Here is a 24,227-nt window from a genome sequence, read left to right as displayed (position 1 = left end):
TGATAGGTCTTTTAAGTCAGGCAGTAGAGGAAATCACATGACATCAATTAAATTGATATCTGAAAAGTATTTTCTACTTAGAGATATTCCTGCTTTCATATTTAAGCTGTTGAGGGATGGGGGCATTATTCCTGTGGCAGTTTCCACTTCAGTAAGTCTTGGAGCAGTTGTTTTGCTATTTTTGCTGCCCATAGGCAGCATGGACATTATCTGAACCTTCAGGGATTTGATCTTACAGAGCTGTTGGGATTTTGTGTTACTAGGTAAAGAAGCTCTTTTGTGTTGTTTCCACCTGAGCGTCCAAACCCAATCCAAAAGAGAGGGAACATAAAATTAAGACTGAAGCAGCATGTTATTAGATCTATTCATATTAGTTTTAAGAGGAAGGGCAGAGTTGTGTTTGGTGAGACCTGATCAGGCAACATCTGGACACTCATGCACGATAACTCTACTCCAACTTGAAGAAATAGCCAGGAAGGTGCAATATTTGTGGACTGCAGGATTCATCCCTGAAAATCAATCTGCCATTCATTAATGTATACATGCATGTATCTACATATGTGAGGAAGGGAAAATCTGACCTCTAGGTGTTTTTGAACACCCCTGTAAGATAAGTTTCCTCAGTAACACAGTAGGTGAAGAAATGGACCCAATAAAGGTGCAGATATGCCCAGAGTCGGACCTGCAGTTGGGAGTTCCTCAGCTCTTTATGTGGCACTTACTGCAGGGGGAACTGTGGAAATGTGAAACTGTGGAACTGTGGTCCTTGTGAAAATAAAACCTTGCCTTCTGCTTGTATTGCAGTAAAAGGATATTAAAAAAAAAGGCCAAAAATAGGTAAAAATAGGTAAGTAGATAATGACCAGTGAAAATACGTGAGACCAAAGTAATCAAAGTAAGCAAAGTCTTGGGAAGGTGTACAAGGAGAGTGTTCCATCAGTGGTGTTAAACAAGCCCAATCCTAATTGTAATCAAATGTGGAAACTGTACTGCGTAGAGGCACTAGTCCCTGGGGAACCCTCTAGTTGTCACCTATGATCATGCTGCCAGGGCCTGGCATGCTCGGCTTCACACCATCCACCACACAGACACATGCACCACCAAGCCCTTCCCAAAGGCTGTTCCCAGGGCCCCATCCCTGTGAGGTGAGGTGCGCCGATGGTCGTGCTGCATCCGGTAATCCCATTATCAGGCAGGATCAGGCCCTGATACCGGACGTGACATCTTGCCGGCTCTAATCAAAATGCAAATGGCCCCTGCCGCGTTCGGGTTAAGCAGCAAACACCGGGAATATTCTGAGATTTCCCATTCCCTGGAATGAAGTAATCTTCCAGGCTGTTTGTCAGGAGGACGTTGCATCACTATATTTTTCTACGTTCCAGTTGTGTTAGCTATGGAAATGCATTATGACTCTTAAATAGTGTTTTGTTCCCAAATCCTCCTATGATTTTCGCAAAAACATCTCCATCATTACATTTGCATTTTAAAAGACTGTGGATGTCGTACTTACAATGGGCATTATTTACATTTCAGATTTCCGTATATCCGCACCAACTGGCTGTGCTGGCTCTCAGATCCGGCCGCGCACTCTATTATCCATCTTCTCCTGCTGCATGGGTAATTCTCTGCTCCTCCAAACTTTGCTGGTCGGGCCGCACACCGCAAGTCTCACCACCGCTCCTAAGTTCGGTGGTCGTTAATGGAGCGCTTACGGAGGGGGTGCTGCATATTGATCTAATTAAATGGTTTTGAATCAAGACAACAACAGTAATGGGATTAATTATTGTAATTTGTGCAGCAGAAGTATATACATAAACTGGCAATTTTTCCCCCCGTAAAGCCGGCAGAAAATGAATTTCAGACATTAGGACCTGAGAGACCGGAGAGCTACAGCTGCTGAGCTGGTGCCTTTGCCATAGTGCTGGCCAGCAGCTCTGACATCCCCGCACAAAGTAATCACAGATCACAGCATTTAATCACTGAAAACAAGCACTCCAGAGGACAGCAGTGTCAATATCCCACTCTCTCATTATCTGTTTGGATTGCACATCCACACTGTCAGATAAACAGAGTGGAAAATTAAGATTAAAAATATGGTAATTTCATTTCAGGCAGCAGGCACCACTCACTGCCCCTATTATGCTATTGATTACCTCTGAATTCAATTTTTCTTTCAATGCAAACTTTAATCTGTTTGCTACCCAGCAATTCAACTCCCCAAGGGCTATTTGAGAGTAAGTAACCATTTAATCTGATGCTAACTGAAAAATCACCGTCCTTAATGAATTGTGTAAATCATTCAGCTCTAAAGCACCTTTGACTTCTATTTCATTTTTTATTTTCTACTCAATATAGGAAGGGATCGGCGTGTGAATAATTACAAAGTAGCAAGTATTTTTAAATAGAGCAAATATGATAAAAACCCTATTATAGTGGGGCATGTGTAATGAACAGTACTTTTTAATTTCAAAATAGCTATTCATTAAAAAAGAATGGGAGATTAAAAAGAGAGGCTCAAAGCTCAAGGTAAAAGTTGATAGACATTGTAATTACATGGTTAATTTCAAAGATTTATATGCTGTTATGATTTAAAAGGAATTTTTATGACCTGACATTTTCATTTGAGAAGATTTTTTATTTAAAATTAATCTTCTAGCTCCTATTCTTAATTATTTCTTGGCAAGCGATAAATGGGAATACAAAAAATGCCCTATATCAAATTTTCAGCAGAATAAATGCATGTGAATTTGTGAACAGCAATAAAGTGGTCCTACTTACCGTCGTCGGATCCCTTTACCCTGACATCCTGGGCTCAAGTAAATTCTTTCCGTATGGAAATTATTGACACTTCCAGGGAGGCTCTCAAGCTGCCACAGTTTTTATTCTCTCAAAGGAGAATTTCACACCAAAGACAGCACATTTTGTTGAGACTGAGCTGAGCACTCAGGGCAGCCTGTTATTAGAGAAAACTGAGACCTCTCTAATTTTCCCAGTGCTGAGCAGGGTTCCTGCTCCTCCCTCCGTCGGGTCTCATGCTGGATGTGGGGTGCAGGACGGGGAGTGCGGGATGCAGCATGTGGGATATGGGTTGTAGGATGTGGGATGCTGGATGTTTGATGCAGGACATGGTATGTGGGGCACAGAAAGTGAGATGCAGGACACAGCATATGTCCAGAGAAGCTGTGGATGTCCCAGCCCCAGAGGTGCTCAAGGCCAGGCTTGATGGGTTGCTGGGCAGACTGATCTAGTGGCTGGCAGCCCTGCCCATGGCAGGAGGTAGGATCTAGGTGATCTTTGAGGTTCCTTCCAAACCAAGCCATTCTATGATTCTATTAAACTGGGGTGGCTGGTGGTGGATGCAGAATGTGACATATGGAATGCAGGACATGAGGTATAGGATGTGGGATGCAGGACATTGGCTGCTGCATGTGGGATGTAGGGATGCAAAATGCTTTCTCACTTTCTCACTCATGGTGCAGTGATTGAAGGGGTGAAGATATACCCAAAGCATGTCTCCTACTAAAATACAGCACTGCCTGCAGCCACAGCAAGAAGTTCTAAGTCATTCCTCATTCTTGGTCCTGCTCTTGGCCCTGCCTCAGAAGGGACCAAGGCAAGAGCATTTAGGGATTAGGGGCTTTTTACTTGGCACCAGAAGGAACAGCAGTGTTGGTGGCAGTACCCATGATGTTCCAGTGGGCTGCTCATGGCCCCACTGCATGTGCCTACACCCATATGTACCCATGCCCTCAGTATCCTCCTGTCTGCTTGCACACACTCATCCACAGTGCATGCAGAGTAACAGGCACTTGATAAATTGCAAAGCTGTATACTTGGTATGCCTTCCAGACATAGTCACCTCCATCTTCTGTTCTCTTCTTACACCTTTCTCTGTTGGCTTTGCTTTTCCTATTCCCAAGCACCGAACAGCTAACAGCAGCTGTCATTTAATATTTTTGTTTTTTAAAATTTGATCTGCCAAATAAAACTACCCTCCTTGCCTACTTCTGATTCTGCATGTGGTTAAAGGTGCTTCATGTCCCCTGCCAGCCCAAGTGACAGCTACCACCGCATCTCCTGCCACTAGCTGGCACCCAGCTCTGTCTGCAGTGAGCATTAGATCAGAAATCCCACATGGAAGGCTACCGAAACCCGCTCATGGCTGAAACCTCACGTCAGCCCTGCTGACTCCTCCAGGACTGTGACAGCCAGGGCTCAAACCGAGACCTTGAAGATTATCTATGCAGCAAATGTTAGGTTTGCACTGAGAGAGGGGGAATTTCAGCTTTCCTGTGGGATGCTTCCTTGTCATCCTGGAAATTCCTGAGCTTTCTTGCAACCTAAAATTATGACACCATGCTGCACGGTGAAATGTTTTAAAGTGGGGAAAAAGACTGATTCATGTGGTTCAGCAGCACTCAGTTTTGCTACAGGTTCTGTACAGAGTTGAAGCCAAGAAGGCTACTGAAAGTGCTGCTGGTGTTTACAGAGCCCCGAGACATCTGGCTTTGGAGGCAGAAGGCTGTAGTGCCAATAACGTTATTAAAAACTCTCTGCAATTGTTCCAAAATATTTCTTTAATAAAGGGTATTATACACAGAATAGCCCGTGTTGGGGCAGAGCATAAAGGTTTTGCTGGCACTTGTTTGGGAGAGGATGCGTAACCAGTGTCCTATGACCCAAAGCGGGATTGGAAGAAATCCTCCCGCACATGAAGTGTTTGGTGGAAGCAGCTCTGTGCCGAGAGCTGCTCACACTGACAGACTGCCTGTCTGACAGCATGTAGCACCACAGCAGCCTCGTGTACAGGGACAGGGTGTGCATCTACAAGAAGGCAATGTTGGAGAAGAGAAGGCTCCAGGGAGACCTCACTGTGGCCTTCCAGTACTTGAAGGGAGCACATGAACAGGAGGGGGAATGGCTGTTTACGAGGGTGGATAGGGACAGGACAAGGGAGAATGATTTTAAACTGAGACAGGGGAGGTTTAGGTTAGATATTAGGAGGAAGTTTTTCACACAGAGGGTGGTGACACACTGGAACAGGTTGCCCAAGGAGGCTGTGGATGCCCCATCCCTGGAGGCATTCAAGGCCAGGCTGGATGTGGCTCTGGGCAGCCTGGTCTGGTGGTTGGTGACCCTGCACACAGCAGGGGGTTGAAACTGGATGATCATTGTGCTCCTTTTCAACCCAGGCCATTCTGTGATTCTATGATTCTGATTCTATGATTCTATGATTAAAAGCTGAAATAAGCTCCTTGGATGTAAGTGAGGTTCTCACTTCCCCAGACTCTCACTACACCGCTATGAGAGCTGCTGCTGTTTATCAGGCAGGATATCCATCAGCTCCATTGCCCTTGTCTCCAGAACAGCCTCTCTGCAGTCACTCTCTGCAGTTTTTTTCCCAGGCAGTGCTCACTCCAACCTGCCAGCACACCCCTTGCCACAGCAGAGAGAAAAAGGCTCAAAGCTGCCTTGAGCCTCTCCTAGGCATCACACACACAGTGTGCAAAGATCATCTGCTAGCCAGAGACCCCTGATGGAAGTTTCCTCTCTCTGCAGTACCCAGGTACGGCGTGGTGAACAGGAGCAAGCTCACAAAATGGGGCTGTTTGGGGTTACTCAGCCGAGCTCCCATGCCATAACCCTGTAGCCCACAGGCTAACAGGGCAACCTCAATCCGCTCTTGTTTCAGCTGAGGACTGTGAGTGCAGTGGGAGGAATGTGTGTGTGTGTTCCCTTATTTGTCCCACAAGAACCCTCACCTGGGAGCAGGAGACAGCATAATGCATCCCTATCATTACAATGAGCAGTGCTGATGGCCTGATGCAGCTGGAGCAAAATGCCTGCATTCAGATTAATTTTAAATGAATATCTTTTCCCACATTGGTGCTGAAAACTGCCTTGAAAGCTGTTATGATCCATCATGGCAATGAGCACTTACGGACTTTAAATCCACAAATCAGATGCTGAGCATAAGACCTGGAAGCCATTATACATCCAGCTTGGTGCAAGGAGCCTCAGCCAAACACAACCAAGTGCAGCATCCCCAGCACACCAAGCCCCAGCACCTGCTTCCTTACGGATTTATCTATTTGCAGGCGAGCAAGGAGCTTCTGAAACTGTACCTATGAATAAAATGATTTCTAAGGGAGGGACCATGGAGGGGATCACCCCTCTGTGCTTGGTGCTGGCAAGACCATAACTCAAGCACTGTGTTCAGTTTTGGGCCCCTGAGTACAAGAAGAACAAACAAGGTCTTGGAGCATGTACAGAGAAGGGCAACAAAGCTGTGAAGGGGCTGGGGCATGAGCCTTATGGAGAGTGGCCGAAGGAACTGGGATTTTTTAGTCTGGAGGAGGCTTGAGGGGGACATTATTGCTCTCTACAATGACCTGAAAGGAGGTTATGGCAAGGTGAGTGTCAACCTCTTCTCCCCGGTAACAGTGATAGGACAAGAGGGAATGGCTTTAAGTTGTGCCAGGGAAGGTTCAGGTTGGATATTAGGAAGAATTTCTTCTCCAAAGGAGTAGTCAGGTATTGGAACAGGCTGCCCAGGGAGGTGGTGGAGTCACTGTCCTTGGAGGCATTCAAGAAATGAGTAGATCTGGCACGGAGGGACATGATTAGTGGGCATGGTGGGAATGAGTTGATGGTTATGGTCTTTTCCAACCTTAATGGTTCTATGATTCCATGACACAAGGTTCTTAATTTTTTTCTACACAAAGCCCCCTATTAACTTGGATCTATAAAGAGATTCGTAAGACATCCTCGGTGCTGTAATGATACAAATGCAGATCTACGTACACACAGCACACACATCAAACTTCTCAAAAGCTAAGAGACTCCCCCCTGAAATCAACACTAGGTTGCATCAAATTTCATTTTTGAAAATCATGTGGGATGGGAGTATCACAGCTTAAATACCTAAGGGATCAATATTTCTATGGCCATTCTGTGAAAAATTGATTTAATTGGAAATACTGTCATTAGAAGGTAAAAGAATGAAAATTACACCGCAGAAGAAAGAAACAATGTCAGACTGTATTTTGCTATTGCTTATGGGGGCAGCAGAACTAGCAGGTCTGCCATGTGGTCTTTATGCCCACCCAGCCCATACAGCATGGTGTGGGGGTTACCACAGACACAGCACTGAAGTTCTGGACCTAAAGAATGGATCAGTTCCTCTCAGTAGATTCTATTTCACCAAAATCAGAGTAACTCTGGGAAGGTCTCAGGAGTGTAAAGCTGGAAACAAGGCAAATTCACAGAATCACAGAATCACCAAGGTTGGAAAAGACCTTCAAGATCCTCCATTGTAACCATCCACCTATCACCAATAGTACTCACTAAACCATGTCCCTCAACACAAAATCCAAACGTTCCAATTCCTTGCACTTCCCTTAGAAAAAAAGCAGTAGACGTGCTTTCTTTTGTCAGCTGTGAGATGTGACTGTCACCATCTTACCAAAAGATTGCCTGGATTCCAGCAGCGCAAAGAAATGGCACCAACAAATGACAGCTGACTTCAGGACTGTTCAGGAAATAATGCTGAAATTGCACCTTGGAAGAACACCACGGAGTGGTTGTGCACAGGGCTCACCCTTGGCTTCAAATCAGGTATGAAGGGAGAGGATGGAAGCTTCTTGCAAATAGACTGAAAAAATTGGGACACTGGTTCTGAGAAGAAATGAATAATAGGTGGGGTAAATGAAATGATACCTTGTAGACTATTTCTGCAGTATAAATTAAGGAGTTGTTTCTAAAGGAAATACTTTATTACACCAAATATAATTAATGTGTGGGTCCTTAAGCCACAGATACCACTGAGGCAAGGAAGAGAGGATTAAAAAACGGGCTACTAATAATATGAATGGCATGAGCACTGAGAGTCGTGCTACATTAACTTAAAAAACATATAATAATTGTGTTCCTAAATTACCCAAACACAAGGAGACTTTTTGTACAGGGAAACTGCGGAGGCCTTTAAGGAGGAGCCAGATTGAGACATGGGACATGGCTGGGCAGGCCACGTGGAGTCTGAGTCAGCTTGTGGGCAGCTGCTGTGAGGTGCTGAGCTGGCAGGGATGTGCCCACCTCCTCATGGGGCACCAAAATGCTCCAGGGACATGAGCAAGGACACTGAAGAGGGCCAAGGGGTGAGGGATGCCCAGAATCATAGAATGGCTTGGGTTGGAAGGGACCACAAGGATCATCAAATATCAGCCCCCCTGGCACAGGCAGGGTTGCTAGCCTGTATGAGGTATCAGGATCAGCTGAGGTCTGGAGACAAAAGATGGTCATGGCTATGTCATAGTTTCTTACTGCCTTCCTCAACATACACAGGTCTGGTCACAATTGCAGACTATGTACAAGGCCACCTTTACCTGTGGCTACTTCTTTGTTTTTTTTCCACTGTGAAGACATGTGAGAAATGAGGTGACATTGGTGACATTACTTTGCTGCCTTTCCTCCTGTGAGCAGTCTAGCTGTACTTTGTTCTGCTGAACTATTGCATACCATGTTAATTGCTATATAGGTAACATTTAAGTATTAAATGCTGTACAAATAACTCTAAGTATTAAATCTATTAGACCACACTTTTGGAAGCTTCAGCAAAATGGCTCAGAGGTAGCCTCTGCTGTGTGGCTGACTTGCTCTTGAAATTAAGTATGTGGGCGAAGGAATTTGTATAGCCAAGAAATGCACTCCTGTCAATGCAAGACACCTTCCAAAAGGAATTAAAATATTAGTTAAGTACATACATAAACCCTGCTATCAGAATAAGTGTGCTGAAGACATTAAAAAGAGTGTGGCCAGCAGGTCAAGGAAGGTGATGTTCCCCCTCTAGTCTCCTCTGGTGAGGCCACATTTAGATTACTGTGCCCAGTTCTGAGCTCCCAAGTTCAAAAAGACAGAGATCTCCTAAAGGAGTCCAGTGGAGGGCCACGAAGATGATAAAGGTCCTGGAGCATCTCCTGTATGAGGAAAGGCTGAGTAACTTGGGTCTGTTTGGCCTGGGGAAAAGAAGACTGAGAGGGGATCCGATCAATGTTTATAAATGCCTACAGGGAGGTGGGAGGCAAATGGATGAGGCCAGGCTCTTCTCAGTGGTGTGTAGCGATAGGACGAGGAGTAATGACATGAAATTTGAACACAGGAAGTTCCATACTAACATGCAGAAGAACTTCTTTATAATAAGGGTGACAGAGCACTGGAACGGGTTGCCCAGAGAGGTTATAGAGTCTCTATGGAGATATTCAAGACCCATCTGGATGCTTACCTGTGACCTATCGTGGTACCTGCTTTAGCAGGGGGAGTGGACTTGGTGATTTCTTGAGGTCCCTTCCAACTTCTGCAATTCTGTGATTGTGATACCTCCAGGAATGCCTAAGCTTTGAGCTGAGCTCAGCAGGGATATCCTTAAGCAAGCACAGGATAAGGCAGTGTGGAGGAGAGAGTGGCGTAGCTCGGAGTTGGGCTGAGAGGTACCACTATGTCACTCAAGTGGAGTGTGCACTGACATAACTGTGCTTCTCCTGTTTCAGCCCTGTGTGTCCAGCACACCAGCAGCTGCCATACGTGGCCAGCCAAATTTGGGTTCAGCAGCAGAGGATCACCACAACTGATAATCCAATGCATGAGAACAGCAACACATGACAACATCAACACCCAACAAAACATACGAACTGTGTTCCTGTGAAGTATTCCTCTGTTGTGTTGTATTATGGTATGCTTGCTCTCGCTCGTTCCCAACACCTAAAAAAGATGCTGGCTAAGAACCCCAGCAGCTGGAGTTGCCTGACCGCATACCAGAGGTGGAACCTGTGCTCCACCTCATTGTTCTGAATTTCCCAGGGGCTTGCTTACACAGCTCCCAACACTTTGCACAGGTTTCTGTGAGCTATACCTCCTCCTCCTGCTCTGGGACAGGAAGGGTGTATGTGGAGCAAAAGCTGTTGCCTAACCAAAAATCAAAACTATGAACAGGTCAGTGTGTAAGCTGTCTTACAGCACCAAAGATGGACTTGCTGAAGAGCTTTAAATAGTGCTTTGAGGCTAATAGATAGCTTCACAGGGTGAAATGTGCCAGCCTGGAGCAGATCCTCAGCATATAAAGAATCAATGACTGTAAACTAGGAGTGGAAATTGGAAGAGGCAAAGCACAGTGCAGAACTGAAAAGAAATCACTGAGCAACTAATGTGATAGGGGGAGAATCGAAATGGAGAAATGCATCTTATTTCTATGCCCAAAATGGGTGGAAATGTGAGGAAGAGGTTTTCTAAAAATAAATAAATAGTAATAATAATAATTTAAAAGTAGTAGAAGACTCGCTGGTAAAGAAAAAAATGTTGAGGAAAACCTGTGCACAGCTATGGGAGAAAAGGATGGGCTGCGATCGTGCTGGAAAGGAACCTGCCTCCACATCAGAAACGAGTCACAATGATGAATGGGAAGAAGTTATAACTCCAAATGCTGCGACTATCCTCAGTTCTGCTCTGGACAGATGTTTGATGTATTGTATCTCTCTATGACAGAGTCCTGAGGGTTCTGAGGTCTTTTTAAAAATTATTTAATATTTTAGCAAAACTTGTATAGCTTGTCATGCCAGCAAGGTATTTTTTAATTAAAATGAAATGTATGTATGTGGGGTGAGCCAGAGTTTATGAGGAGCTTCTTCAGGGGGAAAATGAATCAGTCCAGGATTTTCAAGAAGGATTCAAGGCTGAGCTGGAGCTTACTAACTCAGGAGGAATGTAAATTAGATTGCACTTACAGGGCTGGGAAACTGGGCCTGGGAGTCAGGCTCCTTCACTTGGGTTTTGTGCTACCCCTTGCAGCACAAACAGCAACCTCTGAGCAGCGGGGGCAGTGCACACCGGAGGTGCATTCAGCGACATTCAACTTATCCAAACAGAGCCCTCCGATGCCTTTGCCATAGCACCACTTCCCAGCAGAAGTCAACAGCTGTTAAAGATGGCTTTCTGGGCACCTTAAAGAACCCCCAGGTGCACAGGAAGGTCAGCAGTTCATCAGCAGCCTGCCCAGGGCAGGCGATGGGCCATTTGCTCATGGTACAAGCTGGACAAGTGGTGCTCATCTCTTCTCAAGGAGTCCATAGTAGTGGGCGCTCCCCAGCCAAATCACAAAACTTCAAGCAGCTGTTGTTCCATTTACTATGTCTAAAAGATCATCATCTTGCTGCTCAGACTGGAGCCCCTTGGAAACTAGCAGTTTCCAAAACTTTCCCCTTGTTCCAAAGAGTTTTTTTCTGAATTGCTAAAAAACCCTACATTTACCAGGGCTGTTAACATGTGCTCTCTTGGCTTTCCTCTGTATTAAAGAAGCTGTTTCATCAAAAACAGTACTCAGCATTAGATTGCATTATATACTTTTATATAAAGTATTTTTAGTATTAGCCTGCCATACATTGCATAAGAATAAATAATAGTATTTACTCTGAATAATAGCATTTTCCCTAGTGAACACAGTGAGGAGCCTTGATTGTCACGAGCACAGCAGTTCATAAAACAGCCATCATCAGCTTTCCAGCATCACCACCCCCACCCTTCAATGGGCCTAACACTGAAGTCTTCCCATGGCCCTCATTCCTGGAGGTTGTCCATGAATTTGACTCTGAAAGGGGTGACTGTAAGCACTTAGGAATCAGAGGGAGAACTGGTGCAACAGCAGAGCACAACACCAGGATTGGAGACTAACAGGGACGTGACCTCCTCTTTTAAGGCAGCTGTATATAATCATCCACCAGGAGACAAAAGAAACATAATTGACGGTAAGCACAAAAGATGAGAGGCAAAGGTTTACTACTTCTTACAACACTTCACGAATGCTAGGGATATGTTTTGTTTTCATATCATTCGTATTAATTTTCTGAACATATAATGTGGTCTGTTTTGCTGGTAGCTTAAGTGTTCCCCATTTTTTTATTATTTTCTGTGGTTTTTCATTTCTTCTGCTGCTGCTGATTTCATAATGTGATATACTTGTAATAAGTAGTTGTCCTCTCTGAAATCTTTCTTGATAAACAATACATATGAATCATCATTTTTCAACCTTGTTCTGAACCATTTCAAAATTAATAGACTAATTAGTAACCCGGTAAATTATTACCATAACTATTTTGAAAACCAACCACTTTGGTGTGGCCAGAAATTGCTATATAGAAATTGAGATAATATCCGTGACAGACTTTTGCAACCATCTGCCATAACCTGAGACATGAAAGCATGAAAGCCTCTCTGCTATGTGCTGAAGCACGCTCTTGTGGTGGGACCGAGAGTGCCAAATGTGAAAGGGTGACTCACGTTCCTCAGGATTCGGCGATCCTCTCCTTGAATGCTTCACATAGCTGGGTCCCTATTCATGCTGCCTAAGCTCAGGTGTCTACCTGAGGTCTGTAGAGAGGCTCATGCCCGAATCCTCACCTCAACAAAGTTGCCTGGGGTGGCAAAACTCCTCCGAAGGGCACCGCAGTGTAGGCCGAGTCTGGTTTTCAGCTGGGACGTACACTCAGGTGCTGGGCAGACAGGGCATCTTCAGTCTAGCTAAATGTCACTGTTTTCTTCTGCTGTCACAGTGCTGGGGGTATCCCCCTGTGATAATATGCAGATGCCCTGATCCAGTCCCAGCTTTTTTCAATCTTTCTGGAGTTTTAAATCTTCAACCACACCGATGTCTGCATTAGCACAATGCCACCGAGGGATTTTTTAATACTGCAAAGCAGGATGACAGCCGCTGTGTGATGATCCCATATCCAACTTCATCTTCAGTCTCTCCCCACTACCCAGGGTGTTAACCAGATTATGTTTCTATCCATCTTGCGCAAGATGAATATTTCTAAACTGGCTATCCCAGTCTCACAGTCTGCAGCACTATCTGTGTCCGCAGCATGCATATTTTTATTTCACCTCCCATCCTTCAAGAGTGATTTTTCTTTGCTTTTCCAGAAGCAGTAGAGTCTTGGGATGTTCCCTTTTCTGCTGCTCTGTCTCAAATACCCACTCCCCTCAGATGGTAACATGTTCCTGCATCTTCTGCAATTATTTTGCTTTGCACATCTTCCATCTTGTCTGAACTGCTCCTGCTGACACCACTGTATTCCCACAGACACAGTAGTTTCAGCAGCATGGTGAAATTTCGGGTCTGCCTCACCAGTGCTCCTCACCTCGGTACCATCAGCAGGGGTTCTACCTTGTTTTTGGTTCTAGGGCTTGTCTTAAGCCATTGCAAAACTGGCAAATTTCTGGTGCTTTCCTTCATGATGCCACAGTAGCAAAAAGGAAATGGACTCTCCAGCCTGTTGGTTTTGCTTCTGAACACCAAACGTGCCTGCCTGGTGACATCTCATGTGCCACAATATGCGTTCCTCCTGAAGTGCTCTAGTTTTTGCCAGTATTTTGCCAGCTAACTTCTTGGGAGTAATTGAGCAGGAAATTGCATATTTTCCCCTCCAGTACATTTATTCTATTTAATCAAGGTACAACTCTTTTTTTGGTATTTTGTGGATTTGCTATTTTTTCTTTACTTTTTTTCCATTGCTTGTCTCCACAAACTTGAAATAATCATGCTTTCTACATATACTAGCTAGCTTTTGCCATGTAGCCTGACTTCCTCTTTATGCAGTCAAATAATTTCTAGTATTTACACTGAAATCTTACCCAGATGAACTTTGGCAGCTTTCTTGCTTGTATTCCTCCTTTGTCTTTGACAAATAAAAAGTCCCCTGTCACTAGATCTCCAGAGCAATTTGTGCCTGTAAATCTAGGTGTCTTGTGCAACTCTTTACCATCTCTGCTCTACTCTTTATCCAGTAGAGTGGCCCATTTGTTCTCAGCTGATCCTCAAGCCTCCTGCAGCCATGTGTGCTATCAGCCAGCCCCATGTGATGCTGCTGGGTGTCACAGCTGTAATGCCTTTATCTGCCAATTGGCAGCTACATAAATCATAGAATCACAGATGCACAGAGTATCCCAAGTTGGAAGGGACCCACAAGAGCCACGGAGTCCAGCTCCAGGCTCCACACAGCACCACCCAAAATCAAACCCCTATGTCTGAGGGGAGTGTCCAAATGCTCCTTGAGCTGTGGCAGCACAGGTTTCAGATGCTCTCCAAATAGGTGCATTACATGAAGAAGAATCCCATTTTTTAATGAGTTTTCCACAACATAAAAAACTACAGTGTAAATTAAGCAGTATGAACTTCCCTGATTTTCCACAGGCTTCCAAAAAGACAACGTGTATGCCACTGGAAATGGATTACCAGATCTATGTGGGCATACATGCATGATTATGATTGTATGTTCCATCAGCAGCATCTGTGGAATCAAAAATAAGTGGCTTCTCACCGTGACTGAAGTTTCCAATTCCATCTTCCCCTGGCATGTGAAGAAGTCTGCCACAACTCGGAAATATTCACACAAGAGTCTTTGAAAGAAATCATAAAAGAAAGCAAGAAAAAATCACGTAGCACAAAGCATACTCTGTATCCCCTCGAAAACACATGGTGCTCATAGCAGGACTGTCACAGTGAAGAAGGCACTTATAAAGCTGCCTCGAGAACCTTTGTTAGGACTCTAGAATCTCCAGGAGAAAGGAAATGGAAAGATGGCTGAGACTTATTCAATTTTTATTTCATCTCCCTCTGGACTTGAAGGTGAGCATTGCAGTTAAAAGGAATTTATGTGTAAATTTAATTCCTTATGTCGATAGAAGGTAAACTGTGGCCTTGCTTTTTGCAAAGTGTCTGCTTTTCAACCCCTCTCCTTTGGCTGATAACCCTTCTTCTCCCCACACTCATGTTGAATGCCAAGATACATCAGCACGTGGCCAACAGCCATTTTGACAGTCGCAACAGTGTAAGGAGAGATCATGTCAAGTATTATAACCTTCTGGTGTCAAATACAGAGAGAATATTGACAGTATAATGTGATCATGACTTGCTGCAGGCTGGCCCAAAAGAGTGAGGTATCACTGTGAAAGTTCTGAGGGATGAGCTGCTGCATGGGCTACCAATGTAGTTCCTGAACATAGTGAGGGAGATAAGATGTGGTGGGGAAGATGGCACCAGCGTTTCTGAGTCTTCAAAGGCTATCTGTGCAGAGGATAAACTCCTCCAGGGCCTGTTTGAAATCTCGTATGTTGTGCACCCGTTGACCAAAGGAAAATAAATTCACTGGGAGACAGTGGAACTGTCTCAGGTGAGCCCAGTCAGTGTATAGACGTACAAGAGGTACATCTGCTAAAACATGTTCATTTTTCAGACCTTATAGGATTCCACGTGTTTTCAAATCCATGTGTTTTCACACAGGAGTGCTTCTGTAACACCAGTATGATGAGGACCCATCATTACCACACAAATACAGAGGTAAATATGGTTTCTGTCTTCAGAAACTGAAAATTTAAGGGCTCTAACTCAGCATCTGAGAGAAGTACCACATTTAGCATGTTCACTGCTAAAGAAGCGTCCGTCATGGAGTTACAACATTGATTTTAAAGCTCTTAATTATAGACCCATCTGTCTGGGAATGAGGGTTTTGTATCTTTCAATCAACTAAAGGAGCCTTCCTGACTGCGGTAGTATCTTCAAGAGAGATATCCCATCTGAGCGTGATCTGGATGTAGTCAATGGGGGAGCAGCACTATGTAGTTCACAGAAATATGGCGGGTATGCAAGCTCCAGTTGAGCTTCTCGATTGCACTCAGCTTTTCCAAGAAGAGTTCATGGCAGTTTTTCATGTGGAGAGGAAAGGGACCATCGGAAAGCAGATCAAAGGGAGAGGAGAAAAAATCCTTTCCTTCCTGGTGTCATTTCTGGGTAGGGAACAGTGACAAACAAGTTCCTATGCTTCCCACAGGAAGGTAGGCAGGCACAGCGCCTGAGACACCGCATCAAAGGGACAAGCCAGGAGGTCAGCGTGGGCCACAGCTCCATGGCACAAACACTGCGTTGAGCTAACTCACCAGGTAGTATCTCACAGCAATTTAATTCCATGGCTTTCAGTGGGAAACATCAAGACACCCTCTTTCAGGAAAAAGAAAGAGGGCTCCAGCAATTAAAAGGGTCATATTACCTGAATGCAGCAGGAGGAAATATGAAAGGAGACATTTAACAAAGAGTTTGCGTGGCTTGCTAAGTTCTTTCATTAGAGATGTGGCTCCTGGCTCAGGGAGGTCACAGCAGCACCTTTCTCCTGTAGCGACGTCTGGGATGATGGAACACATTCATGCTGAGCCTCAAGATCTAAATCTCCCTGTTTTGGTGAGGCCTTTTATCCTCTCCTAATTGTGAAGGCAAGTGCTGGGATTGAGAACTGTATTTTCTGCCGTCATTTAGGAAAACAATGGAAACGGTGGAGAAAAGGTGAAGCAAAGGAAAGAATTGGCTACAACAGAAGCGAGCAGGGTACTATATCTCCTTCCTGTCTGTGTCCTGCAAGCATGAGCAGCCCCAAAGGCAGGGCAGAGAGAGAATTCAGCTGCTCTCTGCAGGAGCTGCAGCCAGGGTAGTTCTTGGGGAAACCTGCAGAGATGGAGCTGTGAAACGAGGCCCAAATCTGGTGCCACCGCACCTCTGTGGGATGGCATCTTTGTGCCCAGTGTTGGGGCAGGTGAAGCACCCACAGCAAAGCCCGCAGCCCTTGGGGAAGGTGCTCCTCGTGCAGCCAACCTTTGGAAAGGGCTCACATACGAACAACATCTTCCCCAGTAGGGAGCCAGAAAAGCAGGGTAAGGAGCAAGCAGCAACATATCAAAGTCAATTACGAGTAATTTTTTTCCCCAAGTTTTCTCCTCCTCATCCTGCAATGGGAAAATCCTGAGAGATCACGGATGGAGCATAAAGAAATGGATAAAGAAGAAGGCTTAATTTATAGGGGAGCTTGAATTTTTAATCCTGTGCCCCAAAGAAACCACTGCCTAGGCAGCCAAATCCTATCTGCAGTGACTAATGAAAGCAGGAGGTACAGCACAGACCCCCATAGCAGCCTTATACTTCTAAGCTGGCAAATAAGCAGTGTGTTAGCCTTCTCCGCCCAGGAGGCTGAAATTCCCCTCATGAAGGGCCCTCTAACATTAATTGCAGAGACACAACCTGCCTTTTTATAAGACAAATTATTAATTTCCTTAATCCATCATCAGGAAATAGAAGGCTTTGATGCTTTAATTCCTTTCCTGTGACCATGGCAACAACACAAAAAAAAAAAAAAAAAAAAAAGGAGAGGGGGTTGTTAATTTTCTCATCCATGAGAATTTAGGCAAATAGCCTGTTCGCATTCTTTGTCTGCAAGTGAGTCTTTGCTGGAGATGAGTCCAGAGAATTAAACAAAAGGTAGGTAAAAAAATTGGTGCCTGGGATATGGTGGCTTGGAGCTGGGCTTCAGCCATGCTGCTCAGATCAGAAGGAAGATGCAGAGAGTGCAGCATGGGGATAGTTCACCTCAGCCCCATCGTTCCTGAGGAAAAAAACTAGCTCACCAAAGCATTATGCCCACTGAAGCTCAGAGAACGAGGCTTGTTAAAATCAACCTGAGGCTGATTTACCCCTAAGAAGAAGCAGTACTGGTGTGGACACAGCTTCGGTGCCCTGTGTGTGGGGTGCAGGCTCACCCCAGGTGCACAGGCCCACTCTTAAATATCCAGTCATACAGAGGCTTCAGCAGATCATTGGTTGTATAGAAGAACGTTTGCAAGGCTGAGATGAAAGCAGACACCTCTGCTGGAGCTTGCTTTAGTTGTTCTGCAATAATGAAAGGCTGGATTCCTAGTGTTTGAATCAGGCTGGATGGTCTGAGGGAGGCTGATTCACCCAAGTTTGACTTCACTGGAATGAACAGAGCCAAGGCTTTGCCCAAGTGAAAATATCGGAGCAAGGATCTAACATGCATAATCCCCAAATTGAGCACGTCGTCCAGCTGGGAGGAGCCCGCATTCAGCTGCTATTAGGAGGCAATGTCTCTTCAGGTCTTCGGTTCAAACCCTTGTGGTAGGCTGACTTGCTGGGTCAGAGGAAATGCTTCCCTTGGGTTTGTGTTCTTTTGCACTCTGGGTGGAAGGTCCTTTGCTTTCTAACATGCACTGTTGGCACATACTCCTCTTCCCAGGTCTTAAAATACTGGGAGTGTAATAATTGCTGAATAATATTTGCTCGGCAAGTTTTCACTTCACAGCTGCTGTGGGAATATGACGTGTTTTCAGGTGAGAGTAGGAATAGATTTGCTGGGCTTAAATGGGCAAAGAAGCATCCAAAGTGCACCTCTGTATCCAGTGCTGGGCACTCCCTGAACAGCACTGCAACCATTAGGCTTGGCTAGTGAGACACTGGAACACGTCCCTCCTCTGTCAAGCAGTCTTTGGATGCTAAAAGTGTTTGGCTGCATGGTGAGATTCATCTGGTAGGCATCACAAAGCTAAGTTATACACTCTTTGTGAAGCAGCTGTCTTGAAAGAAGGGCCTATTAGTCAAAGGAGAAAAGTGCCTGTGGAAGACCCTGACCTGTCCAACCTCATGCCAGGGTTTCCTCACCAGTGGCTGCCACTCCAAGGACCACTTCTGACACAACTTCTTAGTATCTCCTTACAGCTGCTGACTGGCTGTTGCATTTTTTCCAATCTTTAAAACCCAAGGCAGTGCTTTGCCATTAGCACTGAAAAATAGGAAATTTCCAGAGTGAATACTTCAGCAGTCCTGAACTAAGGCTAGTTAGTTTACACCCAAAGAGTGTAAATGAAAGGTGTAAATGGAATGTCAGTATCCTTCTATCGGTATGAATCCCAAATGAAGAAAAATTTAAGCCTTGATGCTAGCTACTATTTAGCTGATACACTCATTTCCAAATAAATTCTGAGCACCCACAAAGGGATCTTTTGATAACCAAAGTGCAGAATAAGAGTGAACTGAGAATAGAAGAGAATAAGAGTGAACTTGCAGAAGAAGAGTGAACTGCAGCTTGCTCTCTGAATGCCTGTATGGAAGGAACACTGGCCTCTTCAACATGTGAGTGCTTACAATAAGTCTCATGGCACCGTCATATTTCTGTGAGCAGCAGTCAATGAGGGTACCTACCACAAGGATATCCCTGTTGAGCCACTTGCAGCCCACATGCTTGGCTGAGGGACAGAATTGAACCCTCTTTGAGTTGAGGCAGAATGAATGTTCTCAGGAGGACAGAGTGAGGCACTGATATGTGTTGTGTTTACTGCTGGGGAGATGATCACTTTTAACACATGTATGTGTGTGGGCTTAAGGGATTAAGCATGATTGTGTGCTGACTGTCAATACTATTTGCATTTTATCATGTGTAAGTGATATTAACACAGAAGTCATGATGCAATGTGTGGCAGTTTCATTCTCCATCATTACAGCAGCTCTCCCTTGCAAATGCAAATGTGCTGGAAGGCTGACCTAAACGTAGGAGAAGCTGAATGATGATCCTTATCTTAATGAACAAATACAATTATCCAAGTGTTAGAATGTCAGATATTGAAACGATCCTCTGTAATACCTCCTTTCTTTTATTTCATGGTGATGAGCATCTTCTGATGGTATCAGAGAAGCAGCTCATCACAACACCTGGCAAAAACTACACCAGGGTCCATGCACTATCATATCTGGGCAGTCAGTCCGTGTCCAGGGTAATCAGCCACTTCTACTGCAGTTGGACTTCCTCAAACGTACAATAGCCTTTCAGGATATTCTGGGAAAAATCTATTTAATGCTTTTCAGCTTTCTTAACTGTCTCCAAGAATGGAGGAAACCTCATTTTCCCCTACAAGAGCTGGTCTCCCTCACATAGAAGCAATCAACACTGAAAAATGCTTACAGGGAAAAGTGACAGGAACCAGGGGCTGAAAATGAACCTCACCAGATGCAGACGATCAGTCCACTGACAATAATAATAATGAGAATATGAACGAAGGGGCTCCAGGGGGGTCTTTGTCCCTGCTTTGGGGACCTCTCTTGGCAGAATTGTGGCAAGGACAGTGACATCCTTTCTTTATTCTGGTTGCCTGATCTCCTTTGATTTACAGTATCTGCTGCAGTAAGCCAAAGACTTCAATCTTTCATGAAGACTCAACTGCTGAGCTGGCCCCATCCTCTCTAGAGTAAGGTTTCTGCCTAGAAAATGAGGGGGAAACAATAGATTTCCATAGATTGAGTGTTTAAAAAACAGGTTACATACAGATTTTTCAAGGTTTGAACTTAATTTGTATAATCTCACCGAGTGCAAGTTAGAAGACTTGATGCAAATTTGAGCTTGATTGATTGATAGGCACCATGTGCAACAAATTTATGCTCCGGGAAGCAGAAACAGCTTCCCCCTTCAGTTAGGACAGCGGACATTTTGCTTGATCAGAGCAATGGAAACTTGAATCTTTGTGTGACTTTGCATCAAAGAGACATCTGGGACTGACTGTCTGGGCTTTTACAGCAAAAGAGCTACATCAGAACTGATTACCCAGACTGAATGTTTCAATTAAGTCTTCATAGGGTGCAATGATTAAGACTCCTTTCAGAGGTTCATTTTACTCCGAAAGAGTTTAAAATTTTCTCACCTGCTTGTGCATCCTATTTGATCTAGCTTCCATCCTCAGCATTTTCTCCAAGGGCAAGTAGTTTTGTCTGGATTTGACAACCTGGACTAACTAGAGAAAGTAGGCTTAGGTTCAGGAGAGGTTTAGACACAGAAGTTCCTGATTTGTCGGTCCCTCACCACCAGCAGTTTGTGAACTGCACCCAGTCTCCCCGCATAGTTCGTGGTGGAGATTGGTTGCTTTGGTGTTGAACCGAAAGGAGCTGGCAGTGTAAAGTGGGAGCTTCCTGAAGGGAGCACGCAGCTGCTTACATTCAAGCACTATGAAAAGTGGAGGACAGGGGTGTATCTGCAATTCTCTCTTGCGCTAAAAGCTCCTTGAGGCTGGAGTGAGGCAATCCTGTCTGCTTGGGATCTATTGTCTGAAATCTTCTCCTGGAGATTGGTACCTACGCCCTTTCTTTCAAAAGACTCCACACAGATCAGTCTTTTAAAAACAAAGCAGGAAGAAGAAAAGGTGGTGATAGCTTTTATTATATAATGCCTCGGTATTCAAAGTATATGCTGAGGAAGTGGGAGGCCTGGGTTCCTTTCCCGCCTCAGCCCGAGGGGTTCAAAGCCATGTCTCCCACATCCCATGAGAGTGCCCTAACCGCCATGCTGGAGGCTACCTTGGGTGGAGGATCCTCCACCCCCGCTTTGAAACTGCTCCACTCTGCAGCAAGGAATTTAAAGACTCATGAGGCCGGCAGGGAGGGGGGGAGCGTGAGGGAGCGTGTGCTTGACTCTGAAACCTTGTATTGAGGTCAGTCAGCAGGGAGTGGGAAGGCCTGGGCTCACTCCTCACTCCCCCGACTTTTGCTACCCAAAGACTCCTGTTTGCTAACTGCAGGCACAGCCACACACTTCGCCGCCTGGATTAGTGCACACGGCCTCCAGCTTGCTCTTCGCTCTTTTGCACCATGTTTCTAGGAAAGGTGTTCAGTAAGACATTCCCAAGTGGGGAATGTCTTCGTTCCCAGGCACCCAGGGCACCCGTCACCCTGATGGCAAGAGGCAGTAAATACAGGCTTAAAGTCCTGCAGCCCAGAGAGGACCAGGTTCACAGGCTGAGTGCTTCCTCTGCCCCAAGCTGTGTGAAGGTTTTGGGACCCTCCTTCTCCCCTTTCCCTTCGCTTTGCAGGTGTGCATCTGTGCGTGTCCACAGAGATGGAAAAGACACTGCTTTGCATGAAGAGGCTCTAAGCGAGGCTACTGGTGCCCACCGAACCCCTCCACGAAGTTTCTCCATGGTTTCTCCATGTCAGAGAGGTTTAGGTGAGATTAAGGCACCACACAGCCCAGTCTTGTCAGCTCTGGAGTTACAAAGTATGGCTCTCCACACCCGTGTAAGCTCCAGGGTAAAAAGTAAGGTATTTCTAGAGTTTGCAGGCAACAGCAGGGTTAAGTGGAAGAAGAGTTGAGTTTTCCAGAAGAGCTGCCTGGACACATGCACTTCAATTCAGCTTATTCGCATGGGTTTTGATCCTACCTACAGCAGAGGAGTCTTTCTTCTTTCCAAGTAGCCATGCTGGGTGGCAGGCGGGGAATTAATGTCCCCTCCCTGATGCTGGACAATAAATCAACTCCTCTCCAAAATTCAGGATTAAGCACAGTCCAGATAAATCAAAGTGGGAAACCCATCTCTTCCCTAAACTTCAAGGCGATGGATTAGAGACGAGGAACACACTCAGCTTTAAGGAAGCTGCATGCCTCCTTCAGCTATGATACGATTAGGTGTTAAAACTTTCACAGGGCTGGTATTTCTCCCAGTGTAAGATCAACTTTCTCAGTCAAGAAAAAAAAAGAAAAAGAAAGAAAGTAAAAGAAAAAAGAAAAAAAAGGAAAATAAAGGAAGGAATTATGCAAACAATTTAACAGCAGGGGTCAGTCTTTATTACAGTCCCCTCAGGATGGGCAAATGAAAGCCCAGAACAGCTACCAACAACAGTAGCCACAGTTACAGTAACAGAGCCCGAGCGTTGTGTGAGCCTGGCAGCTCTGCCCAGCAAGCAGCCACAAAGCAGCACATTACGCATATTAATACGTGATAGAAGTTTGCCTCAATAGCAGTTCCAGGGAAAGGCTCATCGCCTCTTGAGAAGGAAAAAAAAAAAAAAAAAAGCTGGAGGGAAAAGCAGCCTTTCTGGTAAAGCCGTGACAACAGCATCAGCAGCTCCAACTGGTTTGTTGCCATTACTTCTGGCAACCCAGCAAAGCCATCTCCCCGAGATCTACACGTCTCTCTGTTAAGTAATCGCTGCACTCGCATCCATTACGCTGCAGCTCAGGAATCCCCATTAGCCAATTAACCGGCCCATTAGAGGTCCAGGTAAGAAGTGCGGCTGCTGCACCTTCCTCATGGCACAAAGCTGTCACCTCGGCGCTCAGCCTGGGCCTGCTGCCCCACGGCTCCCTTATGCCCTCAGAGCTGTCCTCAGCAATGTCTCTCATTTAGGGGCTCCTGCTCCCTCCAGATGAGCCCTACAGCTGGCAGCGGGCTCACCTTGGTACACACACTGGTGAGGATACCACTGAAGGCAGCATGCCTCAGCCGGGCAGCCAGGCCTACAGCAGGGCAGCCATCTGCACCCGCTCACCAGCAGCGCCAAGCCTTTAACTTTTCATTTTCGGTGACGGGAATGGGCTGTGCACAGCTTTTTTACATCAGAGGCACACAGGTGTCTAAGGACCCGATGCGGGTACATGCAGTGCAGAGGGGATCCTTCAAAGCCCCGTGCTTCCCAAACAAGCCCTGCTCCACAGATGACAGGCATGCTCTGTGTGCCAGTGTCACAGCGCCTTCACGTTCTCTGGAGGCTGTGATCGTCTCTGTCGTTTGCTGCCAGGAATGGAAGCAGAGATTTTTCCATGAAACTATTTAAAAAATGCAGATTCGCTTCCCTGCTGTGCTGCTGTGCCTGCATGACGTGACATGCCATTCAAGTACAGCTAGCTTTACCGACATGAATATGCGCAGAAAGGAACACACACGTGCATGCCCAAAAACAAACGAAAACAGAGTTTTAAATTCACAGGTATGGACATTTACACCCACTGACGCAGAGACAACACCGTGCAGCTTCTCTGATCTATTATGAATATTACTCAAACAGCAGTAAGCATTAACCACGTGCATAAATTCACTCTCTACACAGAATGCTTAAAAGTAATTGCAAAAGGATTTGTTGAGTAACTGGAAAAAAAAAAAAAAAAAAAGCAAAAAAAGAAAAAAGCAATGATTGTCAGGAGATGACCTGGTTGTGGGAAGAGGCATTTACTTAATCACTGCATGAATGCCTCACGGTGAATTACTTGCATAACTCTGCTTGAGGAAATCACTACTCTGCAAAAGTGCATACATGTTAAATCAACCAAAGCGCACAGTGCTCCATACTCGTGGTACAACGTGGCCTTCTTGCCAGTACAGAACAAACAAAAATCTAGCTAATCTCTCGGTCTGGCAGGGAGGTGGGGGAGAAATCCTCTTTTTTGCTATCCTGGCAATGTTTCCAAAGGAAAGTTGTATGGCGCTCACTCACCCTGTTCATGCCTGGCATTTATGCTAAAAAGAAAATCCGGGCTTGTAATTTTCAAGAGCGAGCTCTTGTTGACAGTGAAACTTTGACTAATAATTCTTAG

The sequence above is a fragment of the Centrocercus urophasianus genome, unplaced genomic scaffold (genome assembly GCF_019232065.1).
Source record: "Centrocercus urophasianus isolate 14NV4802_14NV808 unplaced genomic scaffold, USGS_Curo_1.0 seq_9, whole genome shotgun sequence".
Classification (NCBI taxonomy): domain Eukaryota; kingdom Metazoa; phylum Chordata; class Aves; order Galliformes; family Phasianidae; genus Centrocercus; species Centrocercus urophasianus.
This window is presented reverse-complemented; position numbering follows the sequence as displayed.